This window comes from Nicotiana tabacum, chromosome 18, assembly GCF_000715075.1.
Source record: "Nicotiana tabacum cultivar K326 chromosome 18, ASM71507v2, whole genome shotgun sequence".
Lineage (NCBI taxonomy): Eukaryota > Viridiplantae > Streptophyta > Magnoliopsida > Solanales > Solanaceae > Nicotiana > Nicotiana tabacum.
The window spans coordinates 90821816-90835027 of NC_134097.1; positions in this window are offsets into that span (position 1 = coordinate 90821816).

A 13212-nucleotide genomic window follows, 5' to 3' on the forward strand; every position below is an offset into this window, starting at 1 on the left:
TCCACAAAGGCATTAGGTACAATTTTAGAAGCACCAAGTCGCTCGTCTTCAAGCTCCACATGACGGGCAACATCAGCAAAAGTTTTGATGCTATCATTGTGGGTTAAGTTAACCTTCAGATGTTCCCAATTATTGGGAAGAGACCGAATCATTGCCTGAATTTGCTGCTCATAAGAGAGAACATGGCTAGCACTTTTTGAGTTGAGCAATCATATTTGACATCACCCTTAGATGTTGCTTGACACCGTGATCATGACGTTTTTTGTACGTGTTAAACTTGATTGTCAGCTGTCGAAGGCGAGTCACAGTTGTACCCCCATATGCCTCTCTTAAACGTGCCCACATGGCTTGAGCAGTAAGATATTGCTCATATTCGTAGATGAGATCATCAACAACTGAACTTGCAATAATTCCACATGTAGTGGAATCTTTCTTTTTCTAAATATTGTAAGTTTTCAGATCCCTCATGTGTTGGGAAGTGTTACCCTCCTCTGTGTGACTCATAACATGGTTAATACTCTCAAGAGAATCTTGATCTTTGAGTACATACCACATCTTACGACTCTAGATATTGTAATTTTCACCATTCAATTTGTCACCCTTGTTCAAGTCCGCAATGATATTTTTCGATGCCATGTCTGTTATTAGAGATAATTTTACAAGTTTAACTTATCAATATATACTTCAGTCAATTTATGTATGTGACTACACACTCAAGTAAATTAATTATAATATTAATTCTACATTTAGTATAGAATCGAACGGTCACTACGTTTCCATCCATCATCTATATCTAAATATGTTACTTAATATTAAAATCACTTCTTAGTGTGTAATTTATTTCAAGTCTCAATCTATTAACCAAAAGAATATGATAAACAATGTATGTAACTGGTGAGATAAATAACATAATTTAAATTTCATTAAAATAAAACATATAATAACAATTTACATGTTTGCTAGGACTTCCATGTACCAATCGAATACTAACTCTTGCACATATAGCTAAAAGGTGCACTAGCCAAACATCATGATAAATCTCAGTTAAAATTTTGCTCCAAGGCTCTCCAAGAGAGTCTGCTAAAATAGCTAATGCTTTCTAATCAGTTATCTTTATGTATTAGACAATTCAGCTCTTTTTAACTGAAAAAGGTGCACATATTCGGGAACGGAAGCATTAGGGCCCATTTTAAATTCTTTAAATTCCCTAAATTTCTTTTCTCCTTCCCTTCGTTCAGCCCTTCGATCCCTTAACTCATTTGCCTCACCCTTGGGACATTCTTGATGACTTCAGGCTCCGAGTCTGAATCATTATAGAAATAAGTCCTGCGACGACGTATCCTTCTATGTTATCCCCTTCGAGAACTCCCACTTGAAATAATTCGAAGTTGTCCCTATACATCCATATCTGAAATAGGACCAAGGAAACAATAAGAATGGCTACAACTATTCAATATGACAACATATGTCACAATAACTCGTAGAAATATATCAATGCAAGGGATTAGGGCTAAACTTGTTTTCTATATTAAGAAACTAGTCACTTTTATGTATGTAGAACTGCTATGTAAATCTTTTTGGCGCTCCTATGAAATTGAACATTTAGTAACCTTACAGCAGTTTATTAACAGAACATGCAATGGTTTACTTTTGGCTTATGGCACATTCAGTTTTTCGGACTTGTGAAATCCAACTCCAAGTGAACCTCAGAGTCATAGGATATAAAGAGATGTTTATATCCAACATCACTTTTCTGACTAAATTAATTATGGTCAAGATTCTATAGGCCATATCCTAACGCCTCCAGAAAAAGAATGTGAAAGGAGTATTCTGTTGTCTATTATAACAATGACACATTCATCATTAAATTGATATGTAGATAATTTCTACAACATGACATACTTTGTTTAGAAAAGGATATCATTCTGATAGGTCTATTTTCTATAGAACAATTATACATATCAAAACATCTACACTTCTCTTGTTTTTCTTTTTAGTCGGCAATCTCAAGATAGTATTTAACATCAATTTGTTTATTTTCTAAAGTAAAACTCAATTCCGTTATCCAGTTTTCGGCGCACACACAAAAAATATCAGCCCCTGTTACAAACAAAAATTATCGGTAACGAAGTATATATCATGGTGGCAGTAACTAGGAGTAAACAACGTAGGCTCTGATGCCATTGTTAATAAAATTAATTAAGAACATGAATTAGAATCATGTACCTATTACGCAACAGAGTAAAATCACAATCCAGAAATTTACCCCTAAGTCCAACTTTGATTCTCTTGGAAAATAAAGCATAATTCCACTAACTAAATGCCTTTCTTTATGTGTGTTTTGCAAAAGAAGGAGAAAACTCTTCTTTGTTAAAGAAGAAGATTGATAAGAAGAAGATTGACAAGAAGAAAGGCTCGTTCCTTTTTCTTGGAATTTCTCTGTTAGAATAGGAAGCCCAAAATAAAGGGAAAGAAAATTAACTACTTTGAGAAAATTGCTCTCAATTACACCCAAACGTGTAGTAACTTCTTCAAATGGGTTGGTCAGCCCATATAAAACGACCCGATATCCAAATTTAATACCCAACAAATACGACTGTCAATCTAAATAAAATATCCATTAGAAAGATGCATTTGAACTCCTAGTCCTGAAGTTGAACAAGAAGAGGAGGATTATTCCATAATCAAAATCATATGGATAGAACCTAAACAGCCATAAACACATGCAATGTTGCATATGTAGTAGCACAAACAGAATTAGTGATTTAGAGGCACATTCGTGTCTCTACAAAAATGCTACGTGGTCTCTTGTGAGCAGAGGCGGATCTAGGATTTCAAGAAGATGAGTGCTCCACCAATAACAAGCTTAATATAAGTCATGGATGCAGGATGCTAAATATATAATTCCCGCAATTGCTAAGCTAAGGTTTGAGAGCCATAGGTGATGGGATAGGGAGTTAGACAAGAGATATTGGAGGATTCCAATTTTTTTTAACGAGTTTAGTGATTAACTATATAGCAAATGCGAAAATATTTTTTCTCTATCTGCTTAAAAGTCAATTACAGATAATTATATTTAGCACAACAAGCGATTGAATTACAACCTCTAAAAGACATAAATGACAAATTATAATAGATAAAAGTTCTTTATATTTAATATGCTATGAGTATGAGCCCGTTTGGCTTAGCTGATTTAGAGTAGCTGATAACCATTAGGTGCTGAAAAGCACTTTTAAGTGCTGAAGCTTATTTAAAAAATTAGCAGTTATGTGTTTGAATAAAAGTGCTGAAATTAATAATAAGCACCTGAAGAACTGGGTATACAAAGAGTTTTGTTTAAAAAGAAGTATTTTAGGGATAGAATAGTAAATATTTTGGTCAAACCTAAAATGCTTATAAGCTGAAATTTGATAAGTTGGGGGAGACCAACTTATGGCTTTTGGCTTATTTTTGGCTTATAAGCACTTTTAATTTTACCAAACACGTAGATAAGTCAAAAAGTGTTTATAAGTCAGTTTGACCAGCTTATAAACTTAGCCAAACACTCTCTCTATATAATTTAAATCGTTAATGACATGGAATAGCAAATTTGAAAAATGGAAAAAAAAGAAGAGGGAATAACATAGGTAAATTGGAAAATGACAAAAAGAAAAGAAAGAAAGAAGAATAACATGTGGGAAAAAAGGGAAAAAACGGAAGAAAGATAAGAAAAAGAATGAACATCAAATTTGAAAAAACCAAGAAAGAAAGGAAAGAGTTAAAAACAAATTGGTTCGTGAATGCATAATGGCCATGTCTGAATGTAACAATCGCTTCGTTCTTTAACCAAAGTGCACCAAAAGACTTCTATTTTGATGAGTTCCCATGTAGACATTAAATTAGATTTGTAGCATATTAACACTACAATTCATATTTTGGTAAAGATATTAGCAACAAAAAAAAAAAAATTTGGAGAAGAGAGCATGGGATCTTGAACCATACTTGTAAGTATAGATCCGCCCATGCTCCTAAAGTAGCTGTTAATAAATGGATTGTTGGATAGGTCTTTTTATTTAATTTTATTTTTTTATTTTTAAAAGAAAAGCAATTAATTAGGACCGAAGATACATTACAGAAAATATAGTTAGTTGCATACTTGCATAAGGCTATAGTTAGTTGAAAGGTATTGTTTTAATGATATTATGTTATTAAACATATAGGAAATTGGTGCCAATGACCATTCAAGCTAAGCTTTGTAATACAAAAATCACTTTTTTTTTTGTAAAATAAAAATCATCTTTCTAAAGCCTAGCTAATATTTACTATTATTAATATAATCTCTTTTTAAATTAATTTTATTAAAAAAAATTAATTTCTAAAATAAAGACAACAAGAAAGTGAAAAGCAAAGAAATTAAGAAAAGAATATGGAGAAGAAGCCGACTATGAGGATGAACATGATTCGTATTTGTATTTTCTTCCAATGATCGTGCCTAAATTTTCCAGATGTGAGGAAGAACTATCAAACAAAGCAAAGAGCCCTTTAGCAGAATTCAGGATTCGTCGAAAAATTATGATTTAAATATTGACTATGATGATGATCAGGATAAGTATCCTTCTTCCAATAACTACTTAATCACATTATTACTTCAATTTCAAACTTAAAAATTAGTGAAGAGGAATTCATGAGATGGTAAGTTTAGAAGATCATTCTGATACCGTTAAGAAATTGGACGGAGACAGGTCTGATATGCCCGGCCACGTTGATCAAGAAAGGATTATTGTGAGATGTGATTATGAAGGAATTCTTTTAACAAAAGTATATTTATAAAATTAATTAAACAAAAGTATATATTAGTGAGGCAAATTAGACAAGTTAGTATTTTTTTTTATATTTTTATAAATAAGTTAAAATAATTATTACAACGAAATTAAAGATAGGGGAGGTAAGATTATCATAAATCACGAGGGAGTTTAGTGTGATGAGACAAAAACCTAAAGGGGGTCTATAAAATTAACTTTTTTTTATTAAGTAAATTAAGATAGCCACTTTATTTTTTCGGCAAAAAATAGCATCTTTCGGCCACTTTTCTATTTGTGTTAACAACATTTTAGAAAGATAATTTTTCTATTACAAAAAAAGTGTAACTTATTTTATTTAAGTTAAGAGTTAAGAATTTAGCTCCCATGACTACTTAGTGTGTCTCAACAACCGTGTCGGAGAAGGAAAAAGGGCATAGGTAAAATATGGCTCTTCCAATGCTCAGAGGCAAATCAATTAACAAGCACTTAAAATCCGTAACCTAGAATCCCTCAATTCTTTTTATTTAATCATTTATTTTCTTCTTTATCCACTATTTTCATAAATTACTATTGATGTGAATGCTAAGGGTAGAAATATTCAAATTAATCATGGTTATTTTAAATTACCATACATCCATTTGTCTTTTTGTGATAATGGGTTGAATTGGTTTAAATTATTATTATTATTTTTTTTATAATTTTTCAAACATGTACAAACATCTGAATTCAGTGGGTGTGTTTGTCGTGTATTATAAGCGGCTGCTCATTATATATGTAGATGTATATCCGAATGTATTTGGTAATTGTCTGATTAGTTTAAGTTCGGTCGACTAACTTAAGAGTACACAATGTCATAGGTAATTGATTAAGAGAAAATCTCACTTTATACATATTAAGCCCAAACAATTTACCTTTTAATATCTAGTCCCAAACTATTTACTGTTCCTACTTATGCGGCCCAGATTATTTATGCGGCCCACCCATTAGCGAATTTCCATACCCGACCCAAGCTATTTCACCCAACAGCCCACGCAATTAGCGGGTTTCCATATCCTCCGTCAATTAATGCCTAATTTATTTTGTCTTCGTTCTTTAACGTTACAGACAGTTTCAAAACCTCCATAGCCAAACAATGATAACCCATATTTCACCCAGCATTCACTGATTCAAATTTTGAATTTTTTCTTCAGATTTTGTTCTATCTCTTCGTTTAATAGTAATTTCTGGGCAAAACTTTTTTATGTGAAATTATATTTTAGTGAAAGCGGACTTTCAAAATATAGATTTTTTGTGTTTTTCTTTATACTTGTGTGAATCAATGTCTGTGGGCTGTTGTCTTCACTATGGTTAGGAAGCATTGTGCGCTCAGATGGTGGCACCGTGGACAACATCATTCTTCAACCCAAGTAGCAGTTGAATTCGTTGCCTCAATCATGTCCGATCCTAGTTTTTAATTATTTTCTGATTCTCCATCTGCTTTTAGTCCTAACCTTAGCAGTAGTCGTGTTGAAAACACAACTAAAATATAGAATTATAGGGTGGAAAAGGCAATAATATTGATGCTTCGTCAATCGATGAAACTCCTTACCAGTCATTAATCGAAACAAATTTCGAACCAGTCATAGCAGGTGCTGCGGTGAATGATAAGGGAAAAGCTAAAGTTTCTGAGGATTCTGAGTTAGGTGGAAGCCAGCGTGAATCCGTGCCTGAAATAGAGACTCAACCAGTCGATGTTGATTGTAGCGATGGTTCTCAAGTAAAGAAGAAAAAATTTGGTGTCGCACCCAAGAAGGTAATTTTTTTATAATTAGGATATGTGCTTTTGAATATATAGTACATTGTTATTTTTTGATTTCCTGGTATGCTTTTGTCTTATATTTAAGTTATAGTCAGTTGTGTCATTTTTAAGTGAATTATATCTCTGAAATTACTTATATAATCATGTTTTGCATTGTTGAGATTCCCTTGTGGCTATGGACATAGTGTATGTGTGTTATGTAATTGTTTTTATGGTTATAGGCAGTTGTTCGAATAACCTCGTACAACTATATATCTTGTTAGTATAGCTATATACTATATTGGTATATTGGTATTATATGCTTTTGGATCCTTTTTTGGCTGTATTGACTGCATTTAATTGGTACATTATTTGTTTTTCCTTTAATAATAGTAGTATCGTACAACATCTTGAAAATAATTTATAGCTGCATACCTTCTTGACTTTTCTCTTTATGCTTGTCTATTATGTAATAGTAGTATAATCATTTATAGTTGTTGGGAATTAGACGATAGAACTGTATACCCTGTTGGTATAGTTGTCACGGTCCAATCATCCCCCTATGAGATGTCGTGACAGCACCTAGTCTCTACGACTAGGTAAGCCTAACATTTGCGGAATAAGGAAAAATAAAATTAAAAATTTCACAACTAACTACAACAGATAATTAAATAACCGATAAAGATGCCGCTCGACATATACAATAACCAACTCGAGTAATACACAATATTTCCAAAACTCGAAACATCATAAGTCACAAGCTACAGAAAAAACTAGTTTCTCTATACACCAGAGTCTAATAAAAAGGTACGGAAAGGTAAATGACGAAGGAGGGAATAGAGGGGGACTCCAAGGTCTGCGGACGCGACAACTATACCTTGAAGTCTCCAAAATCTCACTGCTCACTGATGACGAGGTTGATACGAAGTACATGGATCTGCACACAAAATATGTGCAGAAGAGTATCATGAGTACACCACAACGGTACCCAGTAAGTGCCAAGCCTAACCTCGATCGAGTAGTGACTAGGTCAGGTCAGGACCCTATTAGTATATATATAATGAATAAAGTAGAAAAAATATTGCAGTGTAATAAAAGACTAGAATTTAAACAAGAGGAAACCACAGAAAAACAACAGTACAACACATAGGGGTAAAACAACAGGGGATCTCCCGAGATACCGCCTCGTAGTCCAAAAGTAAATATGCAAGGAGATCTCCTGAGGTACCGTCTCGTAGTCTCAAAAGTAAATGTGCAGGGAGTTCTCCCAAAATACCGCCTCGTAGTCTAAAAAGTAAATGTACAGGGGGATCTCCCGAGGTATCGCCTCGTAGTCCCAAAAGTAAACACACAACTCAACCGATAAATACAACAATTAACACATGAATTCTACAGTTCAGACTAATACAGATCAAGGAACAAAAACTGGAAATCAACTAGGCATGCTACACAAAGTTCAAATATTTAAAGCACGTAGACATGCGATATTAGACTAAACAAAATAACTACACATGCTGGTATAACTCAATTAAGATGAAAACATGTTACTACTCAGTGAAAATTGAATTTTACAACAAATAGCCCGTGTATGCACTCGTCACCTCACGTACACGCGCTCACATATCACAACAGTACCAAATCCTAAGGGGATTTTCCTCACACAAGGTTAAGCAAGCCACTTACCTCTGTAAGCACGTGATTTTTGCCCTATATGAGAATTACTCCCAAAAAATTCAAAAAAAATAAAATGATTTTCTTGGTGTGCAATTTTGTGGTATTTTTGTGTAATTATTTGTATTTGTCTGTGCATGTTTATTTGCTAAATTAATAAAAAATACAAAAATATGTCGCATTTTGCATGTAGGATTTAATTCTACAATTTGTTAGTAATAAAATTTGTTTTACAAAAAAATAAAAAATTACAAAAATAGGCATCGTTTGCATTTTTAGCATTTAATGACCAAATATACAATTTTATGCTTAATTATTACTTAATTGTGCGTTAATTATTATTGAGAATTAATTTGCGCTTTTATAACTTAATTTAGTTCTTAATAATAAGTTAAGTATTTTTATAATTTAGTTTTTAGAAAAATAAAAGAAGAAAAGAGAGCGAAAATATAAAGAAAGTCGGAATTAGGCCTCTTCTTCGATTTCAAGCCACATGCCCAAAAAATGGCCCAATCTTCCCTACGACCCAGTCCATTTCGAACTGGGTCGACCCAGTCCATAACCCAACACCCCTATTATTGTACAAACAAAATAAAACAAAAAAAAAGAGTAAGAAAACCCTAAAAATGCCTAAAGCATCCCCTCCGCCCCCGCCCCCCTCTCATTTTTTCATCTTCTTCTCCAAACCTTCCAAACCCCACCTCCCATGGCTGCCCTTCATCCTCACCATGGACGACCCAGCTGCGCCTTCAGCTTCACCAACGTTCATGGCTACTCCTCCTCATTCGTTCTTCGTCAAGCTCGAGCTTGAGCTCGACGTTCATGGCTACTCCTCCTCCACCTCGTTTCTTATGCTTCTGCTACGACCCAAACGACCCTTCTGCTTCCATATTCTCCATCCAAGAAACCAAACGACCTGCTGCGTCATCCATGGCTGACCTTACTGTTGCATCGTCTGCGTTTGCTCGCCATGATGTTGCTGCTCGCGACCGCTGCCATGGATGCTCGTCGCGGCAGCTGTTTCTGTTCCCTCCATCGTGCTGCTGCTACCGTTGCTGGTTCGCCGGAGCTGGGTCGCCGTTGCTGCTGCCGGCGCTGCTGCTTCACGTTCCTGCTTCGGCTCTTGCTTCGTCTTCTTCGTTATGTCAAAGTTTCGTTGGTTTCATTTAGAGTTCGTTCGATGTTCGTCGTTGGTCATTTACGGTTAGTTGTTCTAAGTTTTATTTTGTCCATATTTTTGTTTGATATTTTTCGGATCCAAAATCGTTAAATGATTCGATTCTTGTTTTGTTTGTTCGTCGTTGAAATAATTTTCTAGTTTGTTCATATGTTTTGTTGATTAAATTTTCAGATTCAAATGGAACTTTGATTAATTAATTTTTCAGTTTGTTTCATGTTTGTTTTATCGTTCTTGTTTATTGTTTAGTTAAAAAGTTGTTAGTTTAATGTTGGTTAGATACAAATTGAAGTTTAATTAATTTGTTTCATGTTGTTATGTATTTTCCAGAAATTGTTAATGTTGGTTAAATCATTCAATCTGTCATGTTTTGTTGTTTAAAAATAGATTTAATTCATGTTCATCTTTGTTTGAAGTTTCGTTTTTAATTTAGTAATTTAATGTGAAGTTAATGTTTTGCTTCTTAATTTTGGATCATATATCTTTGTTATAATTTTGGTTGGATTTAATCGACTATTTGAAGATTAGTAATTTGAATATGTTTATTTGTTTTGTTTAAATTTAATTCGAAGTTTGAACAAAGTTTGTTTGTTATTGTTATTGAATATTTTCATTCATGTTCATACTTTGTTTGGTTGATCTTGAATCCGAAATTTGTATAGTTTGATTTCTTGTTTATCATTTATGACTATTTCTTGAATTGGTCTCATAATCTTGTTTAAAGTTTAATATAAGAATTATTTGTTGTAATGTTGTTAGAGTAGTTGATTTTAAGTTCAATATTATTGAATTTAGAAATCTAAATATACTTGTTTGTTGTTGTTGTTGAATCCGAAAATAGGATTGTTTGTTGCTAAAATATTGTTCAATCAAATTTTAGTTGTTCTTTGTTGTTCAATTTGTGTTCATGTGATTTGTTGTTGAAATGTTGTTGAAATCATGTTCATGTTGATTTGTTGTTAAAATGTTGAAGAAATCATGTTCATGAAATTTGTTGTTTGAACATTGTTAGAAATTAATCATATTGTCTATATTTTGGTTAAGTTTGATTAATTGATGTGTTATAGCTGATGAGTAGTTTGGTAATTTGCAGTACGTTCAGGGTTAGTTTGGTAATTTCAGTAAGGTCGGAGGGGTAGTTTAGGAATTGTACATTTTGTAATTTTTTATGTGAAGCATGGGGGACAAAATGAATTGGGGTGGGTTGTGATATAGTTGTTTAATATAAAGGGGGGACAAGACAAAATTTAGTGAGGGAATATTGTATTTATTTATGTTAGGCATGGGGGACAAAATATAATGGGGTGATGTGATATGTTTATTTAATGTAATGAGGATGAGTGGGAAGATAATGGGTTTGGTAGAGAAAATGGGTTGATTTTTAATTGATTAAAAGATTTATGGGTTATGGGATATAAGTAGAAGTCTTGAAATCAGATTTGGAGGAGAGACAGACAGAGATAGAGAGAAAAAAGAATAGAGGAAGAAAAAATTTAAGAGAGGAAATTCCGGGAAAAAAAAATACTAAGACTTTAGAAAAACAAAAAGAAAAACATTCTGGAAATTCAAAAGAAGAAGAATATACATCTGATATACAATCCAAATATTCTGAGATACGGATTGAGAAATTAAGGGTTAAACACTAACTAGTCTTTCAAAAATCTGAAAAGTTTCCCTTTGCTTCTGTCCGTTGGTTGTTGTTGTTTCTGGATTTTGTCTTGATTTTAAAATCTGTCACTAAGTTTCTCGTCGCTGGTTGTTACTAGTTGCTGGGATTGCTGTTGTTGTATGCTACTGAATTTCTGCTGATCTCTCACTTTTCTTTTGCTTCCAATATCAGGTACACAACTGACACGCTGATTATTGTAAACTGAAACAGGAAGCATGAATACGAAAAATGAAGAATTGAAGTTCTAAATTTATTTTGAATTATATTCTTAATTTTATTTGTATATATAAATTATTTAGCTTACAAATATCGGAATCATGTAGCTATTTAATGTATATATAGTGGAACATCCAACGATAACTTAACGGATGAACTATCTATATATTGCTTAAATAAATAAATGGTGTAGTAACTCCGTCTAAGTTAAAAATCAAACGAATAGACCATTTCGGAACTTGTAAGAAAAATGTTTAGTTAAATAATATTGGTTAATTCCAGCATGCAATTGTTTTAGGATTAAAATTAGATTGCCAAGTTTTTTTTTAATTTGACAAACTGAGAACATGCCTAGTATAATGTAATTAGGTAGTAATACGTGAAGCCCAGATTTAGTTTAATGCCATATACGTTGGGCATGTGCCCGTATTGGCAACGGACTGCCTTGCTTGTATCATTTTTCAGAATTTACGAATCATATTCGAAACTCAACTATAACAACTCAAGCATGTAAATAAATTAAGACCTTTTCTCTTTCATTTTTATAGAGACAATTTTAATAAAAAAATGTAGGCACTTTAGGATTATCCTGATAAAATAAATGAGATGAGCCTCGCCAAATAAAACGCACAAATTGCGGGGCCCTCGATAAATGTTTAATTAAAATTACTTAGACTTCGGGATGAGCCGTTTAGCAAAATTCCACGGCCTTAACCAGAAATAATAATACGATAATTGCTTCAAGCGTGCATTTTAATAATCTTACCTTCTTAAATTCGGGTGCGCATTTATGCGACCCAAATCCAAATCTCAACGGAGTCGGAATGTATTAACAACCATGGGCGCATTGATTGTGACATGGTTCGAAATGCATTTTTACAACGTTGCAATTCCAAAAAATAAATAATAATAAAAGCGGTTTAAACTTAATAAAAGTACATAAGTAATAACATGTATTAAATCAGATATTTAGCCATTATAACAATTTAAGCGACCGTGCTAGAACCACGGGATTCGAGGGTGCCTAACGCCTTCCCTCGGGTCAACAGAATTCCTTACTTAGAATTTCTGGTTCGCAGACTTCATTTGGAAAAGTCGAAAATTTCCTCGATTTGGGATTCAAGATAAACCGGTGACTTGGGACACCAAAAGCCAAACCTTTCCCAAGTGGCGACTCTGAATTAAATAAATAATCCCATTTCGAATATTGTCACTTAAATTGGAAAAAACTCCCTCGCGCATTCAACCCTTCGGGGCGGGCGCGCAAAAAGGAGGTGTGACAGCTCTGGCGACTCTGCTGGGGATAAAAACCCAGAACCTTTGGTTCAGGGTTCAAGAATTCGAGCTTAGAATAATTGTTATATTTGGCTTTATTATCTGATCTTTATTACATGTTTTTGGCATAACGTGCTAAATGTTGTCTTTTACCGCTTTGATATTATCTGAACTGTATATAAACTGTGCCGAAACCCTTCTCTTCTTACCTCCGGGGAGAAGCTCGCTGGTCGAGACTCCCCATTCTGTTAGTGTCAATACCTTAAATAAGAAAGAGGCCGGACAAGTTACAAAGCCGGACGATCTCGCGGGTCCCCGGTACGTAGCCCCCTCCTCGACTCGAGTTGTCCGCTCGGGTACACAGTCTAAAACATATACCCAGGTTATAAACCTAGCATAACGAAACCTCATGCTGGATCCCTAGTAGGAACGCTTATTTGCATCATGTCGCATTTGACGTAGGGGACTCAACACAGGGGTTGGGTCCGTCTAGGACAGGCAACCTGAAATGAAAAGACCATCCTGCTGCATCCCGTTTGTTGGCGCATTTATTTGCTTCAGATCTGCATGCTGACCGGTTTCTAAAAAAAAAAAATTCAAAAAAGGGGGAAAAAGAAAATAGCAGCGTAGGGAGATAATTACTTAT